Genomic DNA, 6,000 nt, shown 5'->3' with positions numbered 1-6,000 from the left:
TATTCCTCTCTCTTTTTCTCTCACTCCCTCTATTTTTCGCGCTCTCTCTGTCTCTCTCTCTCTATCTCTCTACCTATCCCTCTCTATGTCTCTCTCTATCTCTCTCTATCTCTCTCTATCTTTCCCTCTATCTCTCTATCTCTTCCTATCTCTATCTCGCTCTCTATCTCTCTCTATCTCTCGCTATCTCCCTATATCTCTTTCTCTCGCTTTATCTCTTTCTCCATCTCGCTCACTCTATCTCTCTCGCTATTTCTTTCTACCTCTCTCTCTTTACCTCTCTCCCTTTATCTCTCACTCCTTCGCTCTATCTCTTTCTATCACTCTCTCTATTTCTCTCCCTCTATCACACTATCTCACTCTCTCCATCAGTCTCTCTCTCTCTATCCCCCTCTCTCTCCCTCTATGTCTCTATCTCTCCCTATATATTTCTCTCTGTATCTCTCTATCTATCTCTCTCTCTATCTCTCTCTACCTCCCTCTCTCTTTATCTCTCTCGGTCTCTCTCTCTATCTCTTTATCTCTCTCTCGCTTTTTATCTCTCACTCTCTCTCTACCACCCTCTCTCTTTATCTCTCTATCTCTCTCTCTTTCTCTCTCTCTCTCTGTCTCTCTATCTCTCCCTCTCTATCTCTCTCTCGGTTTCTCACTCTATCTCTCTCTCTCTATCTCTCGCTCTCTCTCTATCTATCCCTCTCTCTGTTTATTTCTCCCTCTCTCTTTCTATTGTTCCCTCTCTGTTTATTCCTCCCTCTCTCTATCTCTCCCTTTCTCGATCCCTCTCTCTCTTTATGTCTCGATCACTATCTCTTTCTCTATCTCCCTCCCTCTCTTTATCTCTCTCTACCTCTCTCTGTATCTTACTCTCTGTCTCTCTCACACTCTCTCTCACTCTCGCTTTATCTCTCTCTATCTGTCTCTCTATCTCACTTTATCTCCCTCTATCTATGTCTCTCGTTCTATCTCTCTCTGTCTCTTTCTCTCTCTCTGTCGCTCTATCTCACGCTATCTCTCTCTATCTCTTTCTCTCTTTATCTGTTGCTTCCTCTCGCTATCGCTCACTCTCTCTCTCCATCTCTCTCGATCTCTATCTCTCTCTCTCACTATCTCTCTCTCTAACTCTATATTTCTTTCTCTATCTCTCTCTAACTCTATCTATCGCTATCTCTCTGTCTCTTTATATCTCTCTCTATCTCCCTCTATCTCTCTCTCTCTATCTCTACCTTACACTCTATCTCTCGCTATCTCTATCTCTCACTATCTCTATATCTCTCTATTGCTCTCTCTGTATCTCTCTCTCTATCTCTGTCTCTCTCCATCTCTCTCTCTATCGCTCCCTCTCTATCTCTCTCTATCTCTCTCTTTTTATCTCTCTCACTCTTTACCTCCCACTCCCTCTCTCTATCGCTCTCTCTATATATTTCTCTCTGTCTCTCTCTATATTTCTCTGTCTCTATCTCTCACTCTATCTATCTCTCTATCTCTATCGCGCTCTCTATCGCTCTCTTTCTATCTCTATATATCTCTCTCTTTATCTCTCTTTATCTCTCTCTCGATTTCCCTCTCTCTATATCTCTCTATCTCTCACTGTCTCTATGTCTCACTCTCTCTCTCTATATATATATATATCTCTAGCTCTCGTTCTCTATCTCTCACACTATCTCTCTCTCTGTCTCTCTCTCTATCGCACTCTATCTCTTTATCTCTCTATCTCTATCTCTCATTCTATCTCTCTATCTTTATCTCTCTCTCTCTCTATCTCTCTCTATCTCTCTATCTTTATCTCTCTCTCTATCTCTCTCTATCTCTCTATCTTTATCTCTCTCTATCTCTCTCTCTATCTCTCGCTATCTCCCTATCTCTCTCTCGCTTTATCTCTCTCTCCATCTCTCTCTATCTCTCTCTTTACCTCTCTCCCTTTATCTATCACTCCCTTTCTCTATCTCTTTCTCTCTCTCTCTCTATCACTCTCTATCTCACTATCTCACTCTCTCCATCAGTCTCTCTCTCTATATCTCCCTATCTCTCCCTCTATGTCTCTCTGTCTCTCTCTCTCTTTATCTCTCGCTCTCTCTCTATCTCACTCCCTATCTCTCCGTCTCTATCTCTGTGTCGCTCTCTCACTATCTCTCCCTCTCGCTCTATCTCCCGCTCTCTATCTCTCTCACTCTATCCCTCTCTCTCTTTATTTCCCCTCTCTCTTTCTATCTCTCCCTTTGTCTATCCCTCTCTCCATCTCTCTCTCTATCTCTCACTCTCTATATAGCTGCTCTGTCTCTCACAATATATATCTTTCTATCGCCCTCTTTCTATCTCTCTCTATCTCTATCTCTCTCTACCTCTATCGCTCTCTTTCTCTCTTTATGTCTCTCACTCTTTATCACCCACTCACTCTCTCTATCGCTCTCTCTCTATCTCTCTATTTATTTCTCTATTTCGACCTCTATCTCTGTCTCACTTTCTCTGTCACTAGCTCTCTCTCTCTATCTCTCTCTATCGATCTCTCTATTGCTCTCTCACTCTTTATCTCTCTATCTCTATCTCACTCTCTATCTCTATCTCTCTCTTTATCTCTCTCTATCTCACTCTCCCTATCTGTCTCTCTTTCTCTTTATCTCTCTCTATCTCTCTCTCTATTTCCCTCTCTCTATCTCTCTCTATCGGTCATTCTCTCACTCTCTCTCTCCATCTCTCACACTATGTGTCTCTCTCGATCGCTCTCTTTCTATCTCTCTCTCTGTCTCCCTCTCCATCTCTCTATCTCTCTCTCTATGTCTCTCTCTATCACTCTTTCTATCTCTCATTCTCTCTTGCTCTATCTCTATCTCTCTCTCTGTCTCACTCCAACTCTAGCTCTATCTCTGACTCTGTCTATCTCTCTCGCTCTCTCTATCTTTCTCTATCTCTATATCTCTATATTTCTCTGTCTATCTCTCTCTATTTCTCACCCTCTCTCTATCTATCTCCATCTCTCTCTATCTCTCTATCCCTCTCTATCTCTATCTCTCTCTCAATCTCTCTCTATCTCTCTCTCAGTTTCTCTGTATCTCTCCCTCTCTTTCTCTGTCTCTATCTCTCTCGATCTCTCTCTCGATCTCTATCGCTCTCTCTTTATCTCTCTCTCTATCTCTATATCCCTCTATCTCTCTCTAATTCCCTCTTTCTATCTCTAAGACTCTATCTCTCTCTGTCTCTATGTCTCACTCTATCTATCTCTCTATCGCACTCTATCTGTTTATCTGTCTATCTCTGTCTCTCATTCTCTCTCTCTATCTCTCTCTCTATCGCTCTCTCTCTCTCTTTATTTCTCTATCTCTATCTCTCATTCTATCTCTCTATCTTTATCTCTCTCTATCTCTTTCTCAATCCCACTATCTCACTCTCTCCATCAATCTCTCTTTACATATCCCTCTCTCTCCCTCTATGTCTCTCTCTATCTCTCTATATATATCTCAATCAATCTCTCTCTATCTCTCTCTCTATCTCTCTTTCTACCTCTCTCTCTCTATCTCACTCTATCTCTCTCTGTTTCTCTCTATCTCACTCTCTCTATACTCACTCTCCATTTCTCTCTCGTTTCTCTTCTCTCTATCTCTCACAATCTCCGTCTCTCTACCTCCCTCTCTCTCTCTATCTCTCTCTACACCTCTCTACCTCCCTCTCTCTTTATCTCTCTCGCTCTCTCTCTATCTTTATCTCTCCATCTCTGTCACTCTCTCTCCCTATTTCTCTCTCTCGCTCTCTATCTCTCTCTATCTATCCCTCTCTCTCTTTATTTCTCCCTCTCTCTTTCTGTCTCTCCCTTTCTCTATCCCTCTTTCCAACTCTATCTCTCACTCTCTATATATCTCTCTATCTCTCACACTATCTCTCTCAATCTATCGCTATCTTTCTATCTCTCTCTATCTCTATTTCTCTATCTGTGTGTCTATCTATATTGCTGTCTTTCTATCTTTCTCTCTATCTCTATCTCTCTATCTCTATCTCTCTCTATCTCTCTCTATCTCTATGTCTATATAACTCGCTCTATATCTCTCTCTGTCTCTATCATTCTATCTCTTTCTAACTATCTCTATCTGTCGCTCTATCTCTATCTCTCTCTATCTCTCACTCCCTCAATCTCTCTAACACTACCTTTACCTCTCACTACCTCTATCTCTCTATCTCTCTCTATCTCTATCTGTCTCTCTCTTTATCTATCTCTTTTTATCTCTCTCGATCTCTTTCTATATATCTGTCTCGCTCTATCTATCCGTCTCTATCTCTCTCACAGCGGAGAGCGGCGCGAGCTGGACGGAAGTGAGGTTGGAGCGCAGAGCTGGTCGGTAAGTTAAGTGATTGATATTTCAGTAGGTGTGTTCTCGACTCCAGGCCTCCCTCCCATCCTCCTCCTCTAACCTAATTTTAAAGTCCACAGGTAAGCTACTCAGTGTTCTTGTTTTCGGAGACGAGGTGTAGAGTAATGGCAGCGCAGGCAGAGAAATGTTCCTCCTGCAGGATGTTCGAGGTAGGGGTGACCACCGATACTCCTGCCGACTTCATCTGCAGGAAATGCAGTCAGATCCTGCTCCTCAAAGAACGAGTTAGGGAACTGGAACTGGAGTTGGATGAACTGAGGATTATTCGAGAGGCTGAGAGGGTGATAGATAGAAGCTACAGGGACATAGCTACGCCAGAGAACAGAGGTAGCTGGGTAACAGTTAGAGGTGGGAAGGGGAGGAAGCAGGCAGTGCAGGGATCCCCTGTGGTCGTTCCTCAAAACAATAAGTATACGGCTTTGGATACTGTAATGGTGGACGGCCTAGCAGAGGTAAGCTGCAGTGACCGGGTCTGTGGCGCGAGGTCTGGCTCTGAGACTCAGAAGGGAAAGGGGGAGAGGAGGAGAGCGCAAGTTATAGGAGCCACTATAGTTAGAGGGACGGACAGGCGGTTCTGTGGACAGGGGCGAGACTCTCGGATGGTTTGTTGCCTCCCGGGTGCCAGGGTACGAGACGTCTCGGACCGTGTCTTCAGAATCCTTAAGGGGGTGGGTGTGCAGCCAGAAGTCGTGGTGCACGTTGGCACAAACGACATAGGTAGGATGAGGGGTGGGGAGGTCATTCAAGAGCTCAGGGAGTTAGGCTGGAAGCTAAAAGCTGGGACAGACAGAGTCGTCATCTCTGGGTTGTTGCCGGTACCACGTGACAGTGAGGCAAGGAATAGGGAGAGAGTGCAGTTGAACACGTGGCTGCAAGGATGGTGTAGGAGGGAGGGCTTCAGGTACTTGGATAATTGGACTGCATTCTGGGGAAGGTGGGACCTGTACAAGCAGGACGGGTTGCACCTGAACCAGAAGGGCACCAATATCCTGGGGGGTAGGTTTGCTAGCACTCTTAGAGGGGGTTTAAACTAATTTAGCAGGGGGATGGGATCCGGACTTGTAGTCCAGCAAGTAGGCTAGCTGTTTGTCAGGATGTCCAAGAATGCAGGGAGGCTGTGAAGAAGGAAGCACTGACAGGGAATACTTGCGAACACCGAGATGGGATCAAGTGCGTATACATCAACGCAAGGAGTATCAGAAATAAGGTGGGTGAACTTAAGGCGTAGATCGGTACCTGGGACTACGATGTTGTGGCCATCACGGAAACGTGGATAGAAGAGGGACAGGAATGGTTGTTGGAGGTTCCTGGTTACAGATGTTTCAGTTAGATTTGGGAGGGTGGTGAAAAAGGTTGGGGGGGTGGCGTTGCTAATTAGAAATGGTATAACGGCTGCAGAAAGGCAATTCGAGGGGGATCTGCCTTTGGAGGTAGTATGGGCTGAAGTCAGAAATAGGAAAGGTGCAGTCACCTTGTTGGGTGTTTACTATAGGCCCCCCAATAGCAGCAGAGATGTGGAGAAACAGATTGGGAAACAGATTTTGGAAAGGTGCAGAAGCCACAGGGTAGTAGTCATGGGCGATTTCAACTTCCCAAATATTGATTGGAAGCTCTTTAGATCAAGTAGATTGGATGGGGCGGT

Source organism: Chiloscyllium plagiosum, unplaced genomic scaffold (genome assembly GCF_037043375.1).
Source record: "Chiloscyllium plagiosum isolate Xiang-an unplaced genomic scaffold, Cpla_swu_hap1 HiC_scaffold_52, whole genome shotgun sequence".
In the NCBI taxonomy this organism is placed as follows: Eukaryota; Metazoa; Chordata; class Chondrichthyes; order Orectolobiformes; family Hemiscylliidae; genus Chiloscyllium; species Chiloscyllium plagiosum.
Note: the sequence above shows the minus strand (reverse complement) of the source record.